The 24,515-nt window shown below is 54.2% G+C and overlaps 3 non-coding genes and 4 pseudogenes across 3 annotated transcripts; all 7 read left to right on the top strand.

Annotated features, from left to right (window-relative positions):
* The first annotated feature begins 1,339 nt into the window (after nt 1-1,339).
* Nucleotides 1,340-1,548, top strand: LOC142791344 (U2 spliceosomal RNA; annotated as a pseudogene).
* A 3,083-nt stretch (nt 1,549-4,631) lies between these two features.
* On the top strand, nt 4,632-4,806 carry LOC142791378 (U2 spliceosomal RNA; annotated as a pseudogene).
* A 2,342-nt stretch (nt 4,807-7,148) lies between these two features.
* LOC142791411 (U2 spliceosomal RNA) lies at nt 7,149-7,340 on the top strand. The gene has a single exon (XR_012890204.1). It is a non-coding gene; the product is annotated as a U2 spliceosomal RNA (small nuclear RNA).
* Nucleotides 7,341-10,424: 3,084 nt separating this feature from the next.
* LOC142791377 (U2 spliceosomal RNA) lies at nt 10,425-10,599 on the top strand (annotated as a pseudogene).
* Nucleotides 10,600-13,683: 3,084 nt separating this feature from the next.
* Nucleotides 13,684-13,858, top strand: LOC142791376 (U2 spliceosomal RNA; annotated as a pseudogene).
* A 2,343-nt stretch (nt 13,859-16,201) lies between these two features.
* LOC142791410 (U2 spliceosomal RNA) lies at nt 16,202-16,393 on the top strand. Its single transcript, XR_012890203.1, has one exon. It is a non-coding gene; the product is annotated as a U2 spliceosomal RNA (small nuclear RNA).
* A 2,341-nt stretch (nt 16,394-18,734) lies between these two features.
* On the top strand, nt 18,735-18,926 carry LOC142791409 (U2 spliceosomal RNA). Its single transcript, XR_012890202.1, has one exon. It is a non-coding gene; the product is annotated as a U2 spliceosomal RNA (small nuclear RNA).
* Nucleotides 18,927-24,515: the final 5,589 nt, after the last annotated feature.

Below are 24,515 nucleotides of genomic sequence, written 5' to 3'. Positions count from 1 at the left end.
AAAGAAAACTCTTTATCTTCCAGGTAACGCTGCAAACAACTACCTCTACGGCAGCGCAGCGGCCGGAGCAGCTGGAATCCCCCTCGCCGCAGACACAAGTGACGCCTGCCGCGTGGACAACGCCTTCAAGCTTCTGACCTCAGCCGATCTCGAGGTCCGCGAACTTGCCTTCGAAGCGCTAACCAAAATTGTCTCCAAGCGCATTCGCAGGCAGGCCACCAACGAGGAGCTCGCCTGCTACCTCAGCGGCGAAACGGAGGGCGTTTTCCAGGCACGGCCAACACAACTACAGTCCGTCTGGACCGAGGCTCGGAAGGCTTCCCGCAGGCTACACGTCACCTGGGAAATTTTCGAGGACGGGGGGACCAGCATCACGTGTGACGGAGAGGAAACTCTCACGTCAAAGAAACGCAGAAAAGTGGTAAGAACGCTGCGCTTCAGAATGATGCGAGCACGCGATCGCTTCCTTCACGAAATGCCTAATCAAGGGAAGGCAATGGAATGCGTCGCCGCAGACCCGAGCAGCTCCCACTTTATGCGCTCCGGCAAGTTCACCCGCTTTTGCGACTGGCGCTTCATTCACAGGGCACGCCTGAACCTCCTACCTGTGAATGGAGCCAACCCATGGACCACCTCCGCCGACAAACGGTGCCGTGTGTGCGGTTACGCAGTGGAAACGCTGCCGCACGTCCTGGGTCACTGCATGCGCCACAGCATGGCCTACACCAGTCGTCACAACAAGATTGTGGAGCGGGTGAAACAAGCCGCCAGCAAGAAGTTCACGGTCACGCATGAAAACAGAGCGGTTGGTACCACCAACCTTCGCCCCGACCTCGTTCTCGCCAGGGGGGAAGAGGCGATCATCGTGGACGTGACCTGCCCCTTTGACAACCGGCTCAAAGCACTCGAGGCAGCCCGACTGGAAAAGGAACGGAAATACGAACCAGTTCGGGACTTCTTGCTCCGCCGCTACCAGAGAGTCACGATCGAGGCAGTCGTCGTCGGCATGCTTGGCTCCTGGGACCCGGCAAATGACAGAGTTTTCAAAAAACTCTGCAGCCGGAGGTATCTCCGGTTACTTAAGAAGCTTGCAGTGAGCGAGACCATTGCAGCTTCTCGGGAAGTGTACTGCGCGCACGTGGCCATAAAGTGACTGTCACTCGCTGGGCCACCCACGTGATGACAAAGTCACCCTCCCAAAGACATCGCAAAAATAAGAGGCGTTTGTATATTATATGATTTACTGTACAATACAGCTGTGTTCTTCTTGTGCCCAAATTGGGTCAAGTGCTGTTTTGTGTGTCATTACAGCCGAATTCCTGGCTGAGTATTTGTAAATATTTCTGTTCTGTTGCCGAATGTGTTGAGAGTCTAAATAAACTTCTCTTTGTAGTATCTGTTCTTATCAGCTTAATATCTGATACGGATCCTATTTGGATCCAAGATATTAAACTTATTTTTGTGATGCGGCGGAGTGCTTGAAGCTTGCTTCACCTCCGCCACGGGTTGGCCCGGTATTGCACTACCTCCGGGATCGGCCCACTCACCCCCTGCGGGGTGAGTTCGACAATAAATTCAATGATAGAAGGAGTGTTCGGATTTACCCATGATACCGGGGTAAACGGCGTGGGTGCGTCGAGTGTCCGAGACGGTGGCGGCACGCCGCCCCGGCTGACGCGGTATTCGCGTGCAGGGAGTGCGCTAGCTGTGTTTACACTTACGATTGCTCTGGGAAAATAAATGTTTCCGTGTGTATTTCATATATGGAGGGTCTCTTTTATTTTGTTATGTTCACACGTACATACTCAAGTTTCTTATTTTTTTTAACATTCCTACTCATATTAATAAAACTATTGAGGAAATTATCATTACTGTTTCGGAGGAAAGCTAGAAGTGTGTATACGATGTGTATGCATGTGCGATGTGTATGTATGTATGTGTGTAGAAGTGTGTATGTATGTGCCAAGCTATTTCCGCTTTTCGAATTCACCCGTTTCGCAACGAAAAATAAAAAAGCCTCTAGAAAATGGGGTTTGGTTGGTGTTTCTGTTTACAGTTGCAGTGGCAAGCGAAGGCATTTTTATTTCACATCTTCACGCGGCGTCTGAACCTGAAGACGCGTGCTCTCGCCACGTCTACGCATCTACACTATTCCCCATCACAAATTAAAATCGCAAAGAACGCCACAGGACCCACTCCGCACACACCTGCTGTACGGTGGAGCGGCAAAGCCCCGATGTGCTTTTCCTATGTCCACTGACCTTTGGGGTTTGACGTCCCAAAACCACCATATGATTATGGGAAAATTTCGACCACCTGGGGTTCTTTCACGTGCACCCTAATCTGAGCACAGGGAAATGCAGCCGCCGCGGCCGGGATTCGATCCCACCACCTGCGGGTCAGCAGCCGAGTACCTTACGGCCATCAGACCACCACGGCGGGCATCGCCTTGTTGATCAAACACTTCATTTCTGAACACCATCTCATACCAGCTCATCCACCGTTGGCTCTCGTTAATTACAACGAACATCCTCGCACGCTCACCTCAATGGAATTGCCAGTTGCTGGAAGTTCCAAGGAAATTGCGCACTAGACGTACGGACGCACCACGCACGTACCTGAAGCGACGTGGACCCCAGGACGCGTGAGATCACGCCCCGGGCGCGCTTTGCCTCCGTACCCACTCGTCACTCCTCACAGCTTCACTAAGCCGAGTATGTAGAAGTCGAAGAAGCAGAACAACAAACCAGCCAATCCCCCACAGTGGGTGTGAGCCACAAGTGAAGGTCAACAAAAACAAGCAACACCAGCGAGCGCAGTGACGAAGCTATCGTAATGGGGCGAAATAATCCACGAATATGGCTGCACTTGACGCACGGTCGCATTTGTGCAACCACCCGTGTCTCCCGAAGACCGTCTGTCGCGAGTCTTCGACGAAAAGCGCAGGCGAGTACTTCTCCACTGATTTCCGCGACCACTTGACGACCGCCTTCGGCCGCCTCATGTCCGTCCGGCACGATCGACGGAGCGCCGCACCAGCGCCTCGTACACGCCACCATAGCACTCCTACCCCTCGGAATCAGCAAAACTCGGACGTTTTCGACCACGACAGACAGAACCTGCCGGCCCGTTGAACGCTTGAACGACATCGCAGCGGCAAGTCGCACACTCACGTTCCGTCACCCTCTGCCACATGATCCTTCATTCACCGGCTTCACAACCAACCCACGCGGTAGACGTTTCGCACGCATTCCCGGGTCTGCCTTTCACGGCAGGACCTTCGTCGACCTCGGTGCGGTGTTCCGACACGTCGGAACTTGCAAGGCATATGTTGAGCGTGCTGAAGCAGCCAAAGGCACCACCTTTTCACCTTTTTGCCGATGATTGTGGGCGTCGTTGCAGAGGCGTTGCTTGGGCAGCCGGCGTAGAAGCCATGTTGGATGGGTGACGTATTCACATTTTGCACAATCATTTTTTTTTTTTTTTTCCTTCCAGACTTTGGTGCTCGAGTTGGACATGTACACTATGCATCAGTTTTTAAAACAAGTGCTGTAGCATCTCTCGCGACATGCCTGATAATGTTCGCCGGCAAGCATTTGGTGTGACGTCATGGGCGCATAGAGAGTACGCATGCAAGCAAGCACGCGTGGCTTCGACCTCTGGGAAAAAGAAGGTTTCAGTTTTAACATGTTTGTAAGCGAAACTAGAAACTTCAAGCGGACTGGGGATAAAAGCAATGCCGTGAAGCCAGCGCTGCCGCTGTCGGTGCACAATGCTGGTTGTGCATGGGTGGACGTCGGAATTGCTTTGCTACTGTTTGCCCGGCTTTTGGCCAGAACTAAGTACGAGGTGTGAAAGAATGGATTTTAATTACGTGCTAATGAATTGCATCGCTTCTCGGCCTTTTGGCTAAGATCAAAGTGTAGTCCTACCTCTCGGGACTACATTTTTGGCCTTTGGGCCGGGGTTGGATGCCCCCCCTTGAGGGGGGACAACCCTTTTCACTCTTTTTTTTCTTTCTCCTCTCGCTTCTCTTTTCCCGCTTCCTTCTTACGCTTGCGGTGCATCCAAACCGGGCTCCCTCGGGAGCTGACTGGGCAGTTGCACCGCAACTTATACGTTCTTCCCCTGTCCTGAGGTTAGGGCGTGGGTCTGAACCCACCCCTGACCGCCTGGCCTCTCCAGCAGGACTGTCTGGGGTCTTTGGACCCGCGAAGGTGTTATGCCTGCGGGATCCACTTGCGGCCTCTCTTCGGGGTGCGGCAGCAGGGGAGTGACGCTCCGCGGTGGGCAAAAGGCTCACCCCGCTATCACCGCTGTATTGAGCTATAAGCTCTGGGGTCGCTTGCTTAGCTGGCGGGTGGTCGCCCAAGGCGGCCTTCCCGACTAAGCCCAGGGTACCCCGGCCCTGGGTGGACGTGCAGCCCAGCCCCTGCTCTGCCGGCCTGCTCCAATGCAGCTCCACCATGGCTCTAAGCCATGGCGACTGGCCAAGCCCTTTGGTGAGAAAGGGTGGACGCTGGGGCAGCCGGTAGGGCGCCGCACCCTTGGTCAGGCCCGGTGGTCCCGGAGGTCCGGGCGGCCTTTGATCGGGCCAGCAAGGCCGAGACTTCTACTTCCTCTCTTGTGTGCTGCCTCTTTTGACAACCTCACTCTGTTCTTATCAGCTTAATATCTGATACGGATCCTATTTGGATCCAAGATATTAAACTTATTTTTGTGATGCGGCGGAGTGCTTGAAGCTTGCTTCACCTCCGCCACGGGTTGGCCCGGTATTGCACTACCTCCGGGATCGGCCCACTCACCCCCTGCGGGGTGAGTTCGACAATAAATTCAATGATAGAAGGAGTGTTCGGATTTACCCATGATACCGGGGTAAACGGCGTGGGTGCGTCGAGTGTCCGAGACGGTGGCGGCACGCCGCCCCGGCTGACGCGGTATTCGCGTGCAGGGAGTGCGCTAGCTGTGTTTACACTTACGATTGCTCTGGGAAAATAAATGTTTCCGTGTGTATTTCATATATGGAGGGTCTCTTTTATTTTGTTATGTTCACACGTACATACTCAAGTTTCTTATTTTTTTTAACATTCCTACTCATATTAATAAAACTATTGAGGAAATTATCATTACTGTTTCGGAGGAAAGCTAGAAGTGTGTATACGATGTGTATGCATGTGCGATGTGTATGTATGTATGTGTGTAGAAGTGTGTATGTATGTGCCAAGCTATTTCCGCTTTTCGAATTCACCCGTTTCGCAACGAAAAATAAAAAAGCCTCTAGAAAATGGGGTTTGGTTGGTGTTTCTGTTTACAGTTGCAGTGGCAAGCGAAGGCATTTTTATTTCACATCTTCACGCGGCGTCTGAACCTGAAGACGCGTGCTCTCGCCACGTCTACGCATCTACACTATTCCCCATCACAAATTAAAATCGCAAAGAACGCCACAGGACCCACTCCGCACACACCTGCTGTACGGTGGAGCGGCAAAGCCCCGATGTGCTTTTCCTATGTCCACTGACCTTTGGGGTTTGACGTCCCAAAACCACCATATGATTATGGGAAAATTTCGACCACCTGGGGTTCTTTCACGTGCACCCTAATCTGAGCACAGGGAAATGCAGCCGCCGCGGCCGGGATTCGATCCCACCACCTGCGGGTCAGCAGCCGAGTACCTTACGGCCATCAGACCACCACGGCGGGCATCGCCTTGTTGATCAAACACTTCATTTCTGAACACCATCTCATACCAGCTCATCCACCGTTGGCTCTCGTTAATTACAACGAACATCCTCGCACGCTCACCTCAATGGAATTGCCAGTTGCTGGAAGTTCCAAGGAAATTGCGCACTAGACGTACGGACGCACCACGCACGTACCTGAAGCGACGTGGACCCCAGGACGCGTGAGATCACGCCCCGGGCGCGCTTTGCCTCCGTACCCACTCGTCACTCCTCACAGCTTCACTAAGCCGAGTATGTAGAAGTCGAAGAAGCAGAACAACAAACCAGCCAATCCCCCACAGTGGGTGTGAGCCACAAGTGAAGGTCAACAAAAACAAGCAACACCAGCGAGCGCAGTGACGAAGCTATCGTAATGGGGCGAAATAATCCACGAATATGGCTGCACGTTGACGCACGGTCGCATTTGTGCAACCACCCGTGTCTCCCGAAGACCGTCTGTCGCGAGTCTTCGACGAAAAGCGCAGGCGAGTACTTCTCCACTGATTTCCGCGACCACTTGACGACCGCCTTCGGCCGCCTCATGTCCGTCCGGCACGATCGACGGAGCGCCGCACCAGCGCCTCGTACACGCCACCATAGCACTCCTACCCCTCGGAATCAGCAAAACTCGGACGTTTTCGACCACGACAGACAGAACCTGCCGGCCCGTTGAACGCTTGAACGACATCGCAGCGGCAAGTCGCACACTCACGTTCCGTCACCCTCTGCCACATGATCCTTCATTCACCGGCTTCACAACCAACCCACGCGGTAGACGTTTCGCACGCATTCCCGGGTCTGCCTTTCACGGCAGGACCTTCGTCGACCTCGGTGCGGTGTTCCGACACGTCGGAACTTGCAAGGCATATGTTGAGCGTGCTGAAGCAGCCAAAGGCACCACCTTTTCACCTTTTTGCCGATGATTGTGGGCGTCGTTGCAGAGGCGTTGCTTGGGCAGCCGGCGTAGAAGCCATGTTGGATGGGTGACGTATTCACATTTTGCACAATCATTTTTTTTTTTTTTTTCCTTCCAGACTTTGGTGCTCGAGTTGGACATGTACACTATGCATCAGTTTTTAAAACAAGTGCTGTAGCATCTCTCGCGACATGCCTGATAATGTTCGCCGGCAAGCATTTGGTGTGACGTCATGGGCGCATAGAGAGTACGCATGCAAGCAAGCACGCGTGGCTTCGACCTCTGGGAAAAAGAAGGTTTCAGTTTTAACATGTTTGTAAGCGAAACTAGAAACTTCAAGCGGACTGGGGATAAAAGCAATGCCGTGAAGCCAGCGCTGCCGCTGTCGGTGCACAATGCTGGTTGTGCATGGGTGGACGTCGGAATTGCTTTGCTACTGTTTGCCCGGCTTTTGGCCAGAACTAAGTACGAGGTGTGAAAGAATGGATTTTAATTACGTGCTAATGAATTGCATCGCTTCTCGGCCTTTTGGCTAAGATCAAAGTGTAGTATCTGTTCTTATCAGCTTAATATCTGATACGGATCCTATTTGGATCCAAGATATTAAACTTATTTTTGTGATGCGGCGGAGTGCTTGAAGCTTGCTTCACCTCCGCCACGGGTTGGCCCGGTATTGCACTACCTCCGGGATCGGCCCACTCACCCCCTGCGGGGTGAGTTCGACAATAAATTCAATGATAGAAGGAGTGTTCGGATTTACCCATGATACCGGGGTAAACGGCGTGGGTGCGTCGAGTGTCCGAGACGGTGGCGGCACGCCGCCCCGGCTGACGCGGTATTCGCGTGCAGGGAGTGCGCTAGCTGTGTTTACACTTACGATTGCTCTGGGAAAATAAATGTTTCCGTGTGTATTTCATATATGGAGGGTCTCTTTTATTTTGTTATGTTCACACGTACATACTCAAGTTTCTTATTTTTTTTAACATTCCTACTCATATTAATAAAACTATTGAGGAAATTATCATTACTGTTTCGGAGGAAAGCTAGAAGTGTGTATACGATGTGTATGCATGTGCGATGTGTATGTATGTATGTGTGTAGAAGTGTGTATGTATGTGCCAAGCTATTTCCGCTTTTCGAATTCACCCGTTTCGCAACGAAAAATAAAAAAGCCTCTAGAAAATGGGGTTTGGTTGGTGTTTCTGTTTACAGTTGCAGTGGCAAGCGAAGGCATTTTTATTTCACATCTTCACGCGGCGTCTGAACCTGAAGACGCGTGCTCTCGCCACGTCTACGCATCTACACTATTCCCCATCACAAATTAAAATCGCAAAGAACGCCACAGGACCCACTCCGCACACACCTGCTGTACGGTGGAGCGGCAAAGCCCCGATGTGCTTTTCCTATGTCCACTGACCTTTGGGGTTTGACGTCCCAAAACCACCATATGATTATGGGAAAATTTCGACCACCTGGGGTTCTTTCACGTGCACCCTAATCTGAGCACAGGGAAATGCAGCCGCCGCGGCCGGGATTCGATCCCACCACCTGCGGGTCAGCAGCCGAGTACCTTACGGCCATCAGACCACCACGGCGGGCATCGCCTTGTTGATCAAACACTTCATTTCTGAACACCATCTCATACCAGCTCATCCACCGTTGGCTCTCGTTAATTACAACGAACATCCTCGCACGCTCACCTCAATGGAATTGCCAGTTGCTGGAAGTTCCAAGGAAATTGCGCACTAGACGTACGGACGCACCACGCACGTACCTGAAGCGACGTGGACCCCAGGACGCGTGAGATCACGCCCCGGGCGCGCTTTGCCTCCGTACCCACTCGTCACTCCTCACAGCTTCACTAAGCCGAGTATGTAGAAGTCGAAGAAGCAGAACAACAAACCAGCCAATCCCCCACAGTGGGTGTGAGCCACAAGTGAAGGTCAACAAAAACAAGCAACACCAGCGAGCGCAGTGACGAAGCTATCGTAATGGGGCGAAATAATCCACGAATATGGCTGCACGTTGACGCACGGTCGCATTTGTGCAACCACCCGTGTCTCCCGAAGACCGTCTGTCGCGAGTCTTCGACGAAAAGCGCAGGCGAGTACTTCTCCACTGATTTCCGCGACCACTTGACGACCGCCTTCGGCCGCCTCATGTCCGTCCGGCACGATCGACGGAGCGCCGCACCAGCGCCTCGTACACGCCACCATAGCACTCCTACCCCTCGGAATCAGCAAAACTCGGACGTTTTCGACCACGACAGACAGAACCTGCCGGCCCGTTGAACGCTTGAACGACATCGCAGCGGCAAGTCGCACACTCACGTTCCGTCACCCTCTGCCACATGATCCTTCATTCACCGGCTTCACAACCAACCCACGCGGTAGACGTTTCGCACGCATTCCCGGGTCTGCCTTTCACGGCAGGACCTTCGTCGACCTCGGTGCGGTGTTCCGACACGTCGGAACTTGCAAGGCATATGTTGAGCGTGCTGAAGCAGCCAAAGGCACCACCTTTTCACCTTTTTGCCGATGATTGTGGGCGTCGTTGCAGAGGCGTTGCTTGGGCAGCCGGCGTAGAAGCCATGTTGGATGGGTGACGTATTCACATTTTGCACAATCATTTTTTTTTTTTTTTTCCTTCCAGACTTTGGTGCTCGAGTTGGACATGTACACTATGCATCAGTTTTTAAAACAAGTGCTGTAGCATCTCTCGCGACATGCCTGATAATGTTCGCCGGCAAGCATTTGGTGTGACGTCATGGGCGCATAGAGAGTACGCATGCAAGCAAGCACGCGTGGCTTCGACCTCTGGGAAAAAGAAGGTTTCAGTTTTAACATGTTTGTAAGCGAAACTAGAAACTTCAAGCGGACTGGGGATAAAAGCAATGCCGTGAAGCCAGCGCTGCCGCTGTCGGTGCACAATGCTGGTTGTGCATGGGTGGACGTCGGAATTGCTTTGCTACTGTTTGCCCGGCTTTTGGCCAGAACTAAGTACGAGGTGTGAAAGAATGGATTTTAATTACGTGCTAATGAATTGCATCGCTTCTCGGCCTTTTGGCTAAGATCAAAGTGTAGTCCTACCTCTCGGGACTACATTTTTGGCCTTTGGGCCGGGGTTGGATGCCCCCCCTTGAGGGGGGACAACCCTTTTCACTCTTTTTTTTCTTTCTCCTCTCGCTTCTCTTTTCCCGCTTCCTTCTTACGCTTGCGGTGCATCCAAACCGGGCTCCCTCGGGAGCTGACTGGGCAGTTGCACCGCAACTTATACGTTCTTCCCCTGTCCTGAGGTTAGGGCGTGGGTCTGAACCCACCCCTGACCGCCTGGCCTCTCCAGCAGGACTGTCTGGGGTCTTTGGACCCGCGAAGGTGTTATGCCTGCGGGATCCACTTGCGGCCTCTCTTCGGGGTGCGGCAGCAGGGGAGTGACGCTCCGCGGTGGGCAAAAGGCTCACCCCGCTATCACCGCTGTATTGAGCTATAAGCTCTGGGGTCGCTTGCTTAGCTGGCGGGTGGTCGCCCAAGGCGGCCTTCCCGACTAAGCCCAGGGTACCCCGGCCCTGGGTGGACGTGCAGCCCAGCCCCTGCTCTGCCGGCCTGCTCCAATGCAGCTCCACCATGGCTCTAAGCCATGGCGACTGGCCAAGCCCTTTGGTGAGAAAGGGTGGACGCTGGGGCAGCCGGTAGGGCGCCGCACCCTTGGTCAGGCCCGGTGGTCCCGGAGGTCCGGGCGGCCTTTGATCGGGCCAGCAAGGCCGAGACTTCTACTTCCTCTCTTGTGTGCTGCCTCTTTTGACAACCTCACTCTGTTCTTATCAGCTTAATATCTGATACGGATCCTATTTGGATCCAAGATATTAAACTTATTTTTGTGATGCGGCGGAGTGCTTGAAGCTTGCTTCACCTCCGCCACGGGTTGGCCCGGTATTGCACTACCTCCGGGATCGGCCCACTCACCCCCTGCGGGGTGAGTTCGACAATAAATTCAATGATAGAAGGAGTGTTCGGATTTACCCATGATACCGGGGTAAACGGCGTGGGTGCGTCGAGTGTCCGAGACGGTGGCGGCACGCCGCCCCGGCTGACGCGGTATTCGCGTGCAGGGAGTGCGCTAGCTGTGTTTACACTTACGATTGCTCTGGGAAAATAAATGTTTCCGTGTGTATTTCATATATGGAGGGTCTCTTTTATTTTGTTATGTTCACACGTACATACTCAAGTTTCTTATTTTTTTTAACATTCCTACTCATATTAATAAAACTATTGAGGAAATTATCATTACTGTTTCGGAGGAAAGCTAGAAGTGTGTATACGATGTGTATGCATGTGCGATGTGTATGTATGTATGTGTGTAGAAGTGTGTATGTATGTGCCAAGCTATTTCCGCTTTTCGAATTCACCCGTTTCGCAACGAAAAATAAAAAAGCCTCTAGAAAATGGGGTTTGGTTGGTGTTTCTGTTTACAGTTGCAGTGGCAAGCGAAGGCATTTTTATTTCACATCTTCACGCGGCGTCTGAACCTGAAGTCGCGTGCTCTCGCCACGTCTACGCATCTACACTATTCCCCGTCACAAATTAAAATCGCAAAGAACGCCACAGGACCCACTCCGCACACACCTGCTGTACGGTGGAGCGGCAAAGCCCCGATGTGCTTTTCCTATGTCCACTGACCTTTGGGGTTTGACGTCCCAAAACCACCATATGATTATGGGAAAATTTCGACCACCTGGGGTTCTTTCACGTGCACCCTAATCTGAGCACAGGGAAATGCAGCCGCCGCGGCCGGGATTCGATCCCACCACCTGCGGGTCAGCAGCCGAGTACCTTACGGCCATCAGACCACCACGGCGGGCATCGCCTTGTTGATCAAACACTTCATTTCTGAACACCATCTCATACCAGCTCATCCACCGTTGGCTCTCGTTAATTACAACGAACATCCTCGCACGCTCACCTCAATGGAATTGCCAGTTGCTGGAAGTTCCAAGGAAATTGCGCACTAGACGTACGGACGCACCACGCACGTACCTGAAGCGACGTGGACCCCAGGACGCGTGAGATCACGCCCCGGGCGCGCTTTGCCTCCGTACCCACTCGTCACTCCTCACAGCTTCACTAAGCCGAGTATGTAGAAGTCGAAGAAGCAGAACAACAAACCAGCCAATCCCCCACAGTGGGTGTGAGCCACAAGTGAAGGTCAACAAAAACAAGCAACACCAGCGAGCGCAGTGACGAAGCTATCGTAATGGGGCGAAATAATCCACGAATATGGCTGCACGTTGACGCACGGTCGCATTTGTGCAACCACCCGTGTCTCCCGAAGACCGTCTGTCGCGAGTCTTCGACGAAAAGCGCAGGCGAGTACTTCTCCACTGATTTCCGCGACCACTTGACGACCGCCTTCGGCCGCCTCATGTCCGTCCGGCACGATCGACGGAGCGCCGCACCAGCGCCTCGTACACGCCACCATAGCACTCCTACCCCTCGGAATCAGCAAAACTCGGACGTTTTCGACCACGACAGACAGAACCTGCCGGCCCGTTGAACGCTTGAACGACATCGCAGCGGCAAGTCGCACACTCACGTTCCGTCACCCTCTGCCACATGATCCTTCATTCACCGGCTTCACAACCAACCCACGCGGTAGACGTTTCGCACGCATTCCCGGGTCTGCCTTTCACGGCAGGACCTTCGTCGACCTCGGTGCGGTGTTCCGACACGTCGGAACTTGCAAGGCATATGTTGAGCGTGCTGAAGCAGCCAAAGGCACCACCTTTTCACCTTTTTGCCGATGATTGTGGGCGTCGTTGCAGAGGCGTTGCTTGGGCAGCCGGCGTAGAAGCCATGTTGGATGGGTGACGTATTCACATTTTGCACAATCATTTTTTTTTTTTTTTTCCTTCCAGACTTTGGTGCTCGAGTTGGACATGTACACTATGCATCAGTTTTTAAAACAAGTGCTGTAGCATCTCTCGCGACATGCCTGATAATGTTCGCCGGCAAGCATTTGGTGTGACGTCATGGGCGCATAGAGAGTACGCATGCAAGCAAGCACGCGTGGCTTCGACCTCTGGGAAAAAGAAGGTTTCAGTTTTAACATGTTTGTAAGCGAAACTAGAAACTTCAAGCGGACTGGGGATAAAAGCAATGCCGTGAAGCCAGCGCTGCCGCTGTCGGTGCACAATGCTGGTTGTGCATGGGTGGACGTCGGAATTGCTTTGCTACTGTTTGCCCGGCTTTTGGCCAGAACTAAGTACGAGGTGTGAAAGAATGGATTTTAATTACGTGCTAATGAATTGCATCGCTTCTCGGCCTTTTGGCTAAGATCAAAGTGTAGTCCTACCTCTCGGGACTACATTTTTGGCCTTTGGGCCGGGGTTGGATGCCCCCCCTTGAGGGGGGACAACCCTTTTCACTCTTTTTTTTCTTTCTCCTCTCGCTTCTCTTTTCCCGCTTCCTTCTTACGCTTGCGGTGCATCCAAACCGGGCTCCCTCGGGAGCTGACTGGGCAGTTGCACCGCAACTTATACGTTCTTCCCCTGTCCTGAGGTTAGGGCGTGGGTCTGAACCCACCCCTGACCGCCTGGCCTCTCCAGCAGGACTGTCTGGGGTCTTTGGACCCGCGAAGGTGTTATGCCTGCGGGATCCACTTGCGGCCTCTCTTCGGGGTGCGGCAGCAGGGGAGTGACGCTCCGCGGTGGGCAAAAGGCTCACCCCGCTATCACCGCTGTATTGAGCTATAAGCTCTGGGGTCGCTTGCTTAGCTGGCGGGTGGTCGCCCAAGGCGGCCTTCCCGACTAAGCCCAGGGTACCCCGGCCCTGGGTGGACGTGCAGCCCAGCCCCTGCTCTGCCGGCCTGCTCCAATGCAGCTCCACCATGGCTCTAAGCCATGGCGACTGGCCAAGCCCTTTGGTGAGAAAGGGTGGACGCTGGGGCAGCCGGTAGGGCGCCGCACCCTTGGTCAGGCCCGGTGGTCCCGGAGGTCCGGGCGGCCTTTGATCGGGCCAGCAAGGCCGAGACTTCTACTTCCTCTCTTGTGTGCTGCCTCTTTTGACAACCTCACTCTGTTCTTATCAGCTTAATATCTGATACGGATCCTATTTGGATCCAAGATATTAAACTTATTTTTGTGATGCGGCGGAGTGCTTGAAGCTTGCTTCACCTCCGCCACGGGTTGGCCCGGTATTGCACTACCTCCGGGATCGGCCCACTCACCCCCTGCGGGGTGAGTTCGACAATAAATTCAATGATAGAAGGAGTGTTCGGATTTACCCATGATACCGGGGTAAACGGCGTGGGTGCGTCGAGTGTCCGAGACGGTGGCGGCACGCCGCCCCGGCTGACGCGGTATTCGCGTGCAGGGAGTGCGCTAGCTGTGTTTACACTTACGATTGCTCTGGGAAAATAAATGTTTCCGTGTGTATTTCATATATGGAGGGTCTCTTTTATTTTGTTATGTTCACACGTACATACTCAAGTTTCTTATTTTTTTTAACATTCCTACTCATATTAATAAAACTATTGAGGAAATTATCATTACTGTTTCGGAGGAAAGCTAGAAGTGTGTATACGATGTGTATGCATGTGCGATGTGTATGTATGTATGTGTGTAGAAGTGTGTATGTATGTGCCAAGCTATTTCCGCTTTTCGAATTCACCCGTTTCGCAACGAAAAATAAAAAAGCCTCTAGAAAATGGGGTTTGGTTGGTGTTTCTGTTTACAGTTGCAGTGGCAAGCGAAGGCATTTTTATTTCACATCTTCACGCGGCGTCTGAACCTGAAGACGCGTGCTCTCGCCACGTCTACGCATCTACACTATTCCCCATCACAAATTAAAATCGCAAAGAACGCCACAGGACCCACTCCGCACACACCTGCTGTACGGTGGAGCGGCAAAGCCCCGATGTGCTTTTCCTATGTCCACTGACCTTTGGGGTTTGACGTCCCAAAACCACCATATGATTATGGGAAAATTTCGACCACCTGGGGTTCTTTCACGTGCACCCTAATCTGAGCACAGGGAAATGCAGCCGCCGCGGCCGGGATTCGATCCCACCACCTGCGGGTCAGCAGCCGAGTACCTTACGGCCATCAGACCACCACGGCGGGCATCGCCTTGTTGATCAAACACTTCATTTCTGAACACCATCTCATACCAGCTCATCCACCGTTGGCTCTCGTTAATTACAACGAACATCCTCGCACGCTCACCTCAATGGAATTGCCAGTTGCTGGAAGTTCCAAGGAAATTGCGCACTAGACGTACGGACGCACCACGCACGTACCTGAAGCGACGTGGACCCCAGGACGCGTGAGATCACGCCCCGGGCGCGCTTTGCCTCCGTACCCACTCGTCACTCCTCACAGCTTCACTAAGCCGAGTATGTAGAAGTCGAAGAAGCAGAACAACAAACCAGCCAATCCCCCACAGTGGGTGTGAGCCACAAGTGAAGGTCAACAAAAACAAGCAACACCAGCGAGCGCAGTGACGAAGCTATCGTAATGGGGCGAAATAATCCACGAATATGGCTGCACGTTGACGCACGGTCGCATTTGTGCAACCACCCGTGTCTCCCGAAGACCGTCTGTCGCGAGTCTTCGACGAAAAGCGCAGGCGAGTACTTCTCCACTGATTTCCGCGACCACTTGACGACCGCCTTCGGCCGCCTCATGTCCGTCCGGCACGATCGACGGAGCGCCGCACCAGCGCCTCGTACACGCCACCATAGCACTCCTACCCCTCGGAATCAGCAAAACTCGGACGTTTTCGACCACGACAGACAGAACCTGCCGGCCCGTTGAACGCTTGAACGACATCGCAGCGGCAAGTCGCACACTCACGTTCCGTCACCCTCTGCCACATGATCCTTCATTCACCGGCTTCACAACCAACCCACGCGGTAGACGTTTCGCACGCATTCCCGGGTCTGCCTTTCACGGCAGGACCTTCGTCGACCTCGGTGCGGTGTTCCGACACGTCGGAACTTGCAAGGCATATGTTGAGCGTGCTGAAGCAGCCAAAGGCACCACCTTTTCACCTTTTTGCCGATGATTGTGGGCGTCGTTGCAGAGGCGTTGCTTGGGCAGCCGGCGTAGAAGCCATGTTGGATGGGTGACGTATTCACATTTTGCACAATCATTTTTTTTTTTTTTTTTCCTTCCAGACTTTGGTGCTCGAGTTGGACATGTACACTATGCATCAGTTTTTAAAACAAGTGCTGTAGCATCTCTCGCGACATGCCTGATAATGTTCGCCGGCAAGCATTTGGTGTGACGTCATGGGCGCATAGAGAGTACGCATGCAAGCAAGCACGCGTGGCTTCGACCTCTGGGAAAAAGAAGGTTTCAGTTTTAACATGTTTGTAAGCGAAACTAGAAACTTCAAGCGGACTGGGGATAAAAGCAATGCCGTGAAGCCAGCGCTGCCGCTGTCGGTGCACAATGCTGGTTGTGCATGGGTGGACGTCGGAATTGCTTTGCTACTGTTTGCCCGGCTTTTGGCCAGAACTAAGTACGAGGTGTGAAAGAATGGATTTTAATTACGTGCTAATGAATTGCATCGCTTCTCGGCCTTTTGGCTAAGATCAAAGTGTAGTATCTGTTCTTATCAGCTTAATATCTGATACGGATCCTATTTGGATCCAAGATATTAAACTTATTTTTGTGATGCGGCGGAGTGCTTGAAGCTTGCTTCACCTCCGCCACGGGTTGGCCCGGTATTGCACTACCTCCGGGATCGGCCCACTCACCCCCTGCGGGGTGAGTTCGACAATAAATTCAATGATAGAAGGAGTGTTCGGATTTACCCATGATACCGGGGTAAACGGCGTGGGTGCGTCGAGTGTCCGAGACGGTGGCGGCACGCCGCCCCGGCTGACGCGGTATTCGCGTGCAGGGAGTGCGCTAGCTGTGTTTACACTTACGATTGCTCTGGGAAAATAAATGTTTCCGTGTGTATTTCATATATGGAGGGTCTCTTTTATTTTGTTATGTTCACACGTACATACTCAAGTTTCTTATTTTTTTTAACATTCCTACTCATATTAATAAAACTATTGAGGAAATTATCATTACTGTTTCGGAGGAAAGCTAGAAGTGTGTATACGATGTGTATGCATGTGCGATGTGTATGTATGTATGTGTGTAGAAGTGTGTATGTATGTGCCAAGCTATTTCCGCTTTTCGAATTCACCCGTTTCGCAACGAAAAATAAAAAAGCCTCTAGAAAATGGGGTTTGGTTGGTGTTTCTGTTTACAGTTGCAGTGGCAAGCGAAGGCATTTTTATTTCACATCTTCACGCGGCGTCTGAACCTGAAGACGCGTGCTCTCGCCACGTCTACGCATCTACACTATTCCCCATCACAAATTAAAATCGCAAAGAACGCCACAGGACCCACTCCGCACACACCTGCTGTACGGTGGAGCGGCAAAGCCCCGATGTGCTTTTCCTATGTCCACTGACCTTTGGGGTTTGACGTCCCAAAACCACCATATGATTATGGGAAAATTTCGACCACCTGGGGTTCTTTCACGTGCACCCTAATCTGAGCACAGGGAAATGCAGCCGCCGCGGCCGGGATTCGATCCCACCACCTGCGGGTCAGCAGCCGAGTACCTTACGGCCATCAGACCACCACGGCGGGCATCGCCTTGTTGATCAAACACTTCATTTCTGAACACCATCTCATACCAGCTCATCCACCGTTGGCTCTCGTTAATTACAACGAACATCCTCGCACGCTCACCTCAATGGAATTGCCAGTTGCTGGAAGTTCCAAGGAAATTGCGCACTAGACGTACGGACGCACCACGCACGTACCTGAAGCGACGTGGACCCCAGGACGCGTGAGATCACGCCCCGGGCGCGCTTTGCCTCCGTACCCACTCGTCACTCCTCACAGCTTCACTAAGCCGAGTATGTAGAAGTCGAAGAAGCAGAACAACAAACCAGCCAATCCCCCACAGTGGGTGTGAGCCACAAGTGAAGGTCAACAAAAACAAGCAACACCAGCGAGCGCAGTGACGAAGCTATCGTAATGGGGCGAAATAATCCACGAATATGGCTGCACGTTGACGCACGGTCGCATTTGTGCAACCACCCGTGTCTCCCGAAGACCGTCTGTCGCGAGTCTTCGACGAAAAGCGCAGGCGAGTACTTCTCCACTGATTTCCGCGACCACTTGACGACCGCCTTCGGCCGCCTCATGTCCGTCCGGCACGATCGACGGAGCGCCGCACCAGCGCCTCGTACACGCCACCATAGCACTCCTACCCCTCGGAATCAGCAAAACTCGGACGTTTTCGACCACGACAGACAGAACCTGCCGGCCCGTTGAACGCTTGAACGACATCGCAGCGGCAAGTCGCACACTCACGTTCCGTCACCCTCTGCCACATGATCCTTCATTCACCGGCTTCACAACCAACCCACGCGGTAGACGTTTCGCACGCATTCCCGGGTCTGCCTTTCACGGCAGGACCTTCGTCGACCTCGGTGCGGTGTTCCGACACGTCGGAACTTGCAAGGCATATGTTGAGCGTGCTGAAGCAGCCAAAGGCACCACCTTTTCACCTTTTTGCCGATGATTGTGGGCGTCGTTGCAGAGGCGTTGCTTGGGCAGCCGGCGTAGAAGCCATGTTGGATGGGTGACGTATTCACATTTTGCACAATCATTTTTTTTTTTTTTTCCTTCCAGACTTTGGTGCTCGAGTTGGACATGTACACTATGCATCAGTTTTTAAAACAAGTGCTGTAGCATCTCTCGCGACATGCCTGATAATGTTCGCCGGCAAGCATTTGGTGTGACGTCATGGGCGCATAGAGAGTACGCATGCAAGCAAGCACGCGTGGCTTCGACCTCTGGGAAAAAGAAGGTTTCAGTTTTAACATGTTTGTAAGCGAAACTAGAAACTTCAAGCGGACTGGGGATAAAAGCAATGCCGTGAAGCCAGCGCTGCCGCTGTCGGTGCACAATGCTGGTTGTGCATGGGTGGACGTCGGAATTGCTTTGCTACTGTTTGCCCGGCTTTTGGCCAGAACTAAGTACGAGGTGTGAAAGAATGGATTTTAATTACGTGCTAATGAATTGCATCGCTTCTCGGCCTTTTGGCTAAGATCAAAGTGTAGTATCTGTTCTTATCAGCTTAATATCTGATACGGATCCTATTTGGATCCAAGATATTAAACTTATTTTTGTGATGCGGCGGAGTGCTTGAAGCTTGCTTCACCTCCGCCACGGGTTGGCCCGGTATTGCACTACCTCCGGGATCGGCCCACTCACCCCCTGCGGGGTGAGTTCGACAATAAATTCAATGATAGAAGGAGTGTTCGGATTTACCCATGATACCGGGGTAAACGGCGTGGGTGCGTCGAGTGTCCGAGACGGTGGCGGCACGCCGCCCCGGCTGACGCGGTATTCGCGTGCAGGGAGTGCGCTAGCTGTGTTTACACTTACGATTGCTCTGGGAAAATAAATGTTTCCGTGTGTATTTCATATATGGAGGGTCTCTTTTATTTTGTTATGTTCACACGTACATACTCAAGTTTCTTATTTTTTTTAACATTCCTACTCATATTAATAAAACTATTGAGGAAATTATCATTACTGTTTCGGAGGAAAGCTAGAAGTGTGTATACGATGTGTATGCATGTGCGATGTGTATGTATGTATGTGTGTAGAAGTGTGTATGTATGTGCCAAGCTATTTCCGCTTTTCGAATTCACCCGTTTCGCAACGAAAAATAAAAAAGCCTCTAGAAAATGGGGTTTGGTTGGTGTTTCTGTTTACAGTTGCAGTGGCAAGCGAAGGCATTTTTATTTCACATCTTCACGCGGCGTCTGAACCTGAAGACGCGTGCTCTCGCCACGTCTACGCATCTACACTATTCCCCATCACAAATTAAAATCGCAAAGAACGCCACAGGACCCACTCCGCACACACCTGCTGTACGGTGGAGCGGCAAAGCCCCGATGTGCTTTTCCTATGTCCACTGACCTTTGGGGTTTGACGTCCCAAAACCACCATATGATTATGGGAAAATTTCGACCACCTGGGGTTCTTTCACGTGCACCCTAATCTGAGCACAGGGAAATGCAGCCGCCGCGGCCGGGATTCGATCCCACCACCTGCGGGTCAGCAGCCGAGTACCTTACGGCCATCAGACCACCACGGCGGGCATCGCCTTGTTGATCAAACACTTCATTTCTGAACACCATCTCATACCAGCTCATCCACCGTTGGCTCTCGTTAATTACAACGAACATCCTCGCACGCTCACCTCAATGGAATTGCCAGTTGCTGGAAGTTCCAAGGAAATTGCGCACTAGACGTACGGACGCACCACGCACGTACCTGAAGCGACGTGGACCCCAGGACGCGTGAGATCACGCCCCGGGCGCGCTTTGCCTCCGTACCCACTCGTCACTCCTCACAGCTTCACTAAGCCGAGTATGTAGAAGTCGAAGAAGCAGAACAACAAACCAGCCAATCCCCCACAGTGGGTGTGAGCCACAAGTGAAGGTCAACAAAAACAAGCAACACCAGCGAGCGCAGTGACGAAGCTATCGTAATGGGGCGAAATAATCCACGAATATGGCTGCACGTTGACGCACGGTCGCATTTGTGCAACCACCCGTGTCTCCCGAAGACCGTCTGTCGCGAGTCTTCGACGAAAAGCGCAGGCGAGTACTTCTCCACTGATTTCCGCGACCACTTGACGACCGCCTTCGGCCGCCTCATGTCCGTCCGGCACGATCGACGGAGCGCCGCACCAGCGCCTCGTACACGCCACCATAGCACTCCTACCCCTCGGAATCAGCAAAACTCGGACGTTTTCGACCACGACAGACAGAACCTGCCGGCCCGTTGAACGCTTGAACGACATCGCAGCGGCAAGTCGCACACTCACGTTCCGTCACCCTCTGCCACATGATCCTTCATTCACCGGCTTCACAACCAACCCACGCGGTAGACGTTTCGCACGCATTCCCGGGTCTGCCTTTCACGGCAGGACCTTCGTCGACCTCGGTGCGGTGTTCCGACACGTCGGAACTTGCAAGGCATATGTTGAGCGTGCTGAAGCAGCCAAAGGCACCACCTTTTCACCTTTTTGCCGATGATTGTGGGCGTCGTTGCAGAGGCGTTGCTTGGGCAGCCGGCGTAGAAGCCATGTTGGATGGGTGACGTATTCACATTTTGCACAATCATTTTTTTTTTTTTTTTCCTTCCAGACTTTGGTGCTCGAGTTGGACATGTACACTATGCATCAGTTTTTAAAACAAGTGCTGTAGCATCTCTCGCGACATGCCTGATAATGTTCGCCGGCAAGCATTTGGTGTGACGTCATGGGCGCATAGAGAGTACGCATGCAAGCAAGCACGCGTGGCTTCGACCTCTGGGAAAAAGAAGGTTTCAGTTTTAACATGTTTGTAAGCGAAACTAGAAACTTCAAGCGGACTGGGGATAAAAGCAATGCCGTGAAGCCAGCGCTGCCGCTGTCGGTGCACAATGCTGGTTGTGCATGGGTGGACGTCGGAATTGCTTTGCTACTGTTTGCCCGGCTTTTGGCCAGAACTAAGTACGAGGTGTGAAAGAATGGATTTTAATTACGTGCTAATGAATTGCATCGCTTCTCGGCCTTTTGGCTAAGATCAAAGTGTAGTATCGCTTCTCGGCCTTTTGGCTAAGATCAAAGTGTAGTGGTGGCTTGACCGCCCTGCACTCCCTGATCTTCGTAGAGGCAACCGGATACCCGCCCGGTTACAGCGGTGTCTTTCTCCCTCTCCCTCACCCACCCCTCGTCCACTGCTGCTACTCGGATTCGGCCGCCTCCTGCTGCCTGCCTGCCGCTCTGGTGTTGCTGCCCTGGACCGGCCGCCCTGGATTTGCTGCCCTGGACCTGCTGCATCGGTCCTGCTGCCCCAGGACCTGCTGCCCTGCCTGGTCGTGCCTGCTGCTCGGTCCTGCCTGCTGCCTGCCGGTGCTGCGCCTGCCGTCCTGGACCTGCCGCAGCTGCACTCGGGCGCCTCCCTGGCCCTGCCATGGTCGCCGTTGGCCACCCCGTCCTCACCGAGGCCCCCTGGCCCTCACGCCTAGCGTGGCAATAGGGTCATGGCCTCCGGGGGTCCAACCGTGGACGCCAGCGAGGACGACGGCGACCCCCCTTGGCAGGAGCGCCAGCCTGTGCGCAACGGGAATACACTTGTAGTGTACCTCCCCGTGCCTCCTGCCATCGAGTGCTGCGAGCTCGGCTGCGGGGCCACTTACAACCCGGCCTCATGGACCTCTCGGCGGCAGTCCCTGGAGCGGCACCTGGAGGCGGAGCACGGAACCAGAATAACGAGCACCTCATATATCTGCTCGTTATGCGGCGACGTGCTGGGCCAAAGACCAATGGCCCATGTTAACAAGTGCCTGGCCAACGTTCCCACCACCGCCCCTTCCCAATGCTTCCAGCACCAATGCGAAAAGTGCCCAAGGTCCTTCCCCTCAAGGAAGGGCCTTCACAACCACCAACAGTGGCACTTGAGGGAGGAGGCGAAGCAGGCCAGGCAAAACGTCGCCGCGGGTGCTCCGCCCCAACAGCCGCCCGCCAGCGCCACCGGCTCTACCAGCCCCCACCAGCAGGCCTCGCCCGGACGTGCCGCCACTCCGGGGGCACCCTCAGTGGTGGCCCCCTCCCCCTTGCAGAGTGGCGCCGGCTCTTCGCCGGGCGAAACGGAACAGCAGCAGCAGGCCACCGCCTCATCCACCCAAAATGCCGCCGCAGGACCCTCTACACAGGAGGTCCTGCCTACCCCCCTGCCAAGCGGCGTTGAGGATGCGGCGGGCAGCCCAGCAGACCACCAGGCAGCACGACCGAGTTCCCCCTCGGAGGAATACTGCGGTCCTGCAGAGGGGGAGCCTCCAGAGCAGACTGCGGGGCGAGCCATTGGGAGCCCACCACCACCTTCTCCCGAGGCGATGACACCCCGCAGAGTCGACCAACACAGCAACAACACATATGGAACCCGGGAGGAAGTGGCCGAATCCGCCGGACCAGAGAGTGCCTGGGTCTTAGCCGAGATGACGGCGGAGCTGCGGGCACTAAGCCGGTTGCCCGTATCTGAGGAGGAGTGGGCGCGGTTCGAAACCATCCTAGACCGCGCAGAGGCAGCCATTACTGACCACCTGAGGCTGCCCAATCGGGACTCGCGCCAAACACCATCTCGGCGCGAGATTAACCCCGATAACCCCTCCCAGATACAGGCTCTCTACAGGAGGAACCGGCGCCGAGCCGTCCGGCTGATTGTGGAGGGCCCTTCACAGCTGTGCCCCATTGACCCAGGCACGCTTCACGACTACTTCACCCGCCTCTGGTCCCCGGTAGCAGTGGACACAACAATACTCAGGACACGAGCCCCCACCAACGAAGAACTGGACCTCTGCCCCTTCTTGGATGAAGAAGTCGCAGCCAAGCTCCGGAGGTGCGAGAGTACAGCTCCGGGAGAGGACCGCCTCACTTACAACCACTGGAGGCAGGTAGATCCTGAAGGGCGGTACCTTGCGGCGGTATTCAACGTCTGCCTCAAGTACCGTCGCACACCCCGGAGCTGGAAGTCGACGAGGACGATCCTCATTCACAAGAAGGGCGACCGCGAGGACCCCACAAACTGGCGACCCATTGCCCTTGGTCGAACGATCGCCAAACTGTATGCCGGATGTCTCACCACCCGGCTGCAGCGGTGGTTGGGCGACCATGCGGTACTGTCCAGGTGTCAGAAGGGCTTCCTGCCGCACGATGGGGTGTTCGAACACAACTTCGTGCTGCAGGGACGCCTGGACGACGCCAGGACGGGAGGTGGGGAACTGTGCGTGGGGTTCCTTGACTACGCCAACGCCTTCGGCTCGGTCGCACATGAGGCCCTCGTCGACGCTGTCCGCGGCGCCGGCGCGGGGGAGCCCTTCGCGGAGATCGTGGAGGAACTCTACCGCGCCAACACCACCTGCGTCGTGGCAGCTGACGGCACCACGGAGCCCATCGCCATCGGAGCGGGCCTACGCCAAGGCTGTCCCCTGAGCGGCCTGCTTTTCAACCTAGTGGTGGATCCCATCATCAGAGCAGTGCAGGGAGACGATAGGCAACACAACATCCTTGCCTACGCCGATGATCTGACGCTGCTCGCCGGGGATCCCGCCACCTTGCAGCGCCACCTCAACGTGGTGACGGCCCTTTCGGACCCGCTCGGGCTGCGGCTGAAGCCCGCCAAGTGCCGCACCCTCCACCTGTCCGGGCGCTACCCGGTGGGCACACGGCCCACCACTTTCACCGTGGGGAGCGTCCCGGTCCCGGCACTGGCGGACTTCGAGGAGCACCGGTTCCTGGGGCGTCCTGTGGGGTTCCGGGTGCTACCGGACCAGACGACGGTCGACGAGGCCATCCATCTCGGCAGACGGCTGCTCTCCTCCATGCTCACCCCATGGCAGAGGCTGGATTCTATCAAAACATTCCTATATCCAGCCCTCAACTTCGCCATGCGGGTGGGTCTTGCCAGCAAAGGAGAGTGGCATCGCTTGGACGAGGAGCTTCGCCCGATGATCAAGAGGACCCTGTACGTGCCGGCAAGAGCATCAAATGAATATGTGTACGGAAGTGCACAAGCCGGCACTGCAGGAATCCCTCTTGCGGCGGAGCTCAGCGACATCTGCCGAGTGGACGGGGCCTTCAAGCTCCTGTCGTCGACCGATCTGGAGGTCCGGGAGCGAGCGAGAGAGGAGCTCAACCGGGTGGTGTCAAGGCGGCTGAGGCGACCGGCGGACACGGACGACACCGAGGCCTACCTCTCAGGCGAAACGGAGGGTGACTTCCGGCAGACTGCGACCCAGCTGCAGT

Source organism: Rhipicephalus microplus, unplaced genomic scaffold, assembly GCF_043290135.1.
Source record: "Rhipicephalus microplus isolate Deutch F79 unplaced genomic scaffold, USDA_Rmic scaffold_165, whole genome shotgun sequence".
NCBI classification, from domain to species: Eukaryota; Metazoa; Arthropoda; class Arachnida; order Ixodida; family Ixodidae; genus Rhipicephalus; species Rhipicephalus microplus.
This window is presented reverse-complemented; position numbering and strand designations above follow the sequence as displayed.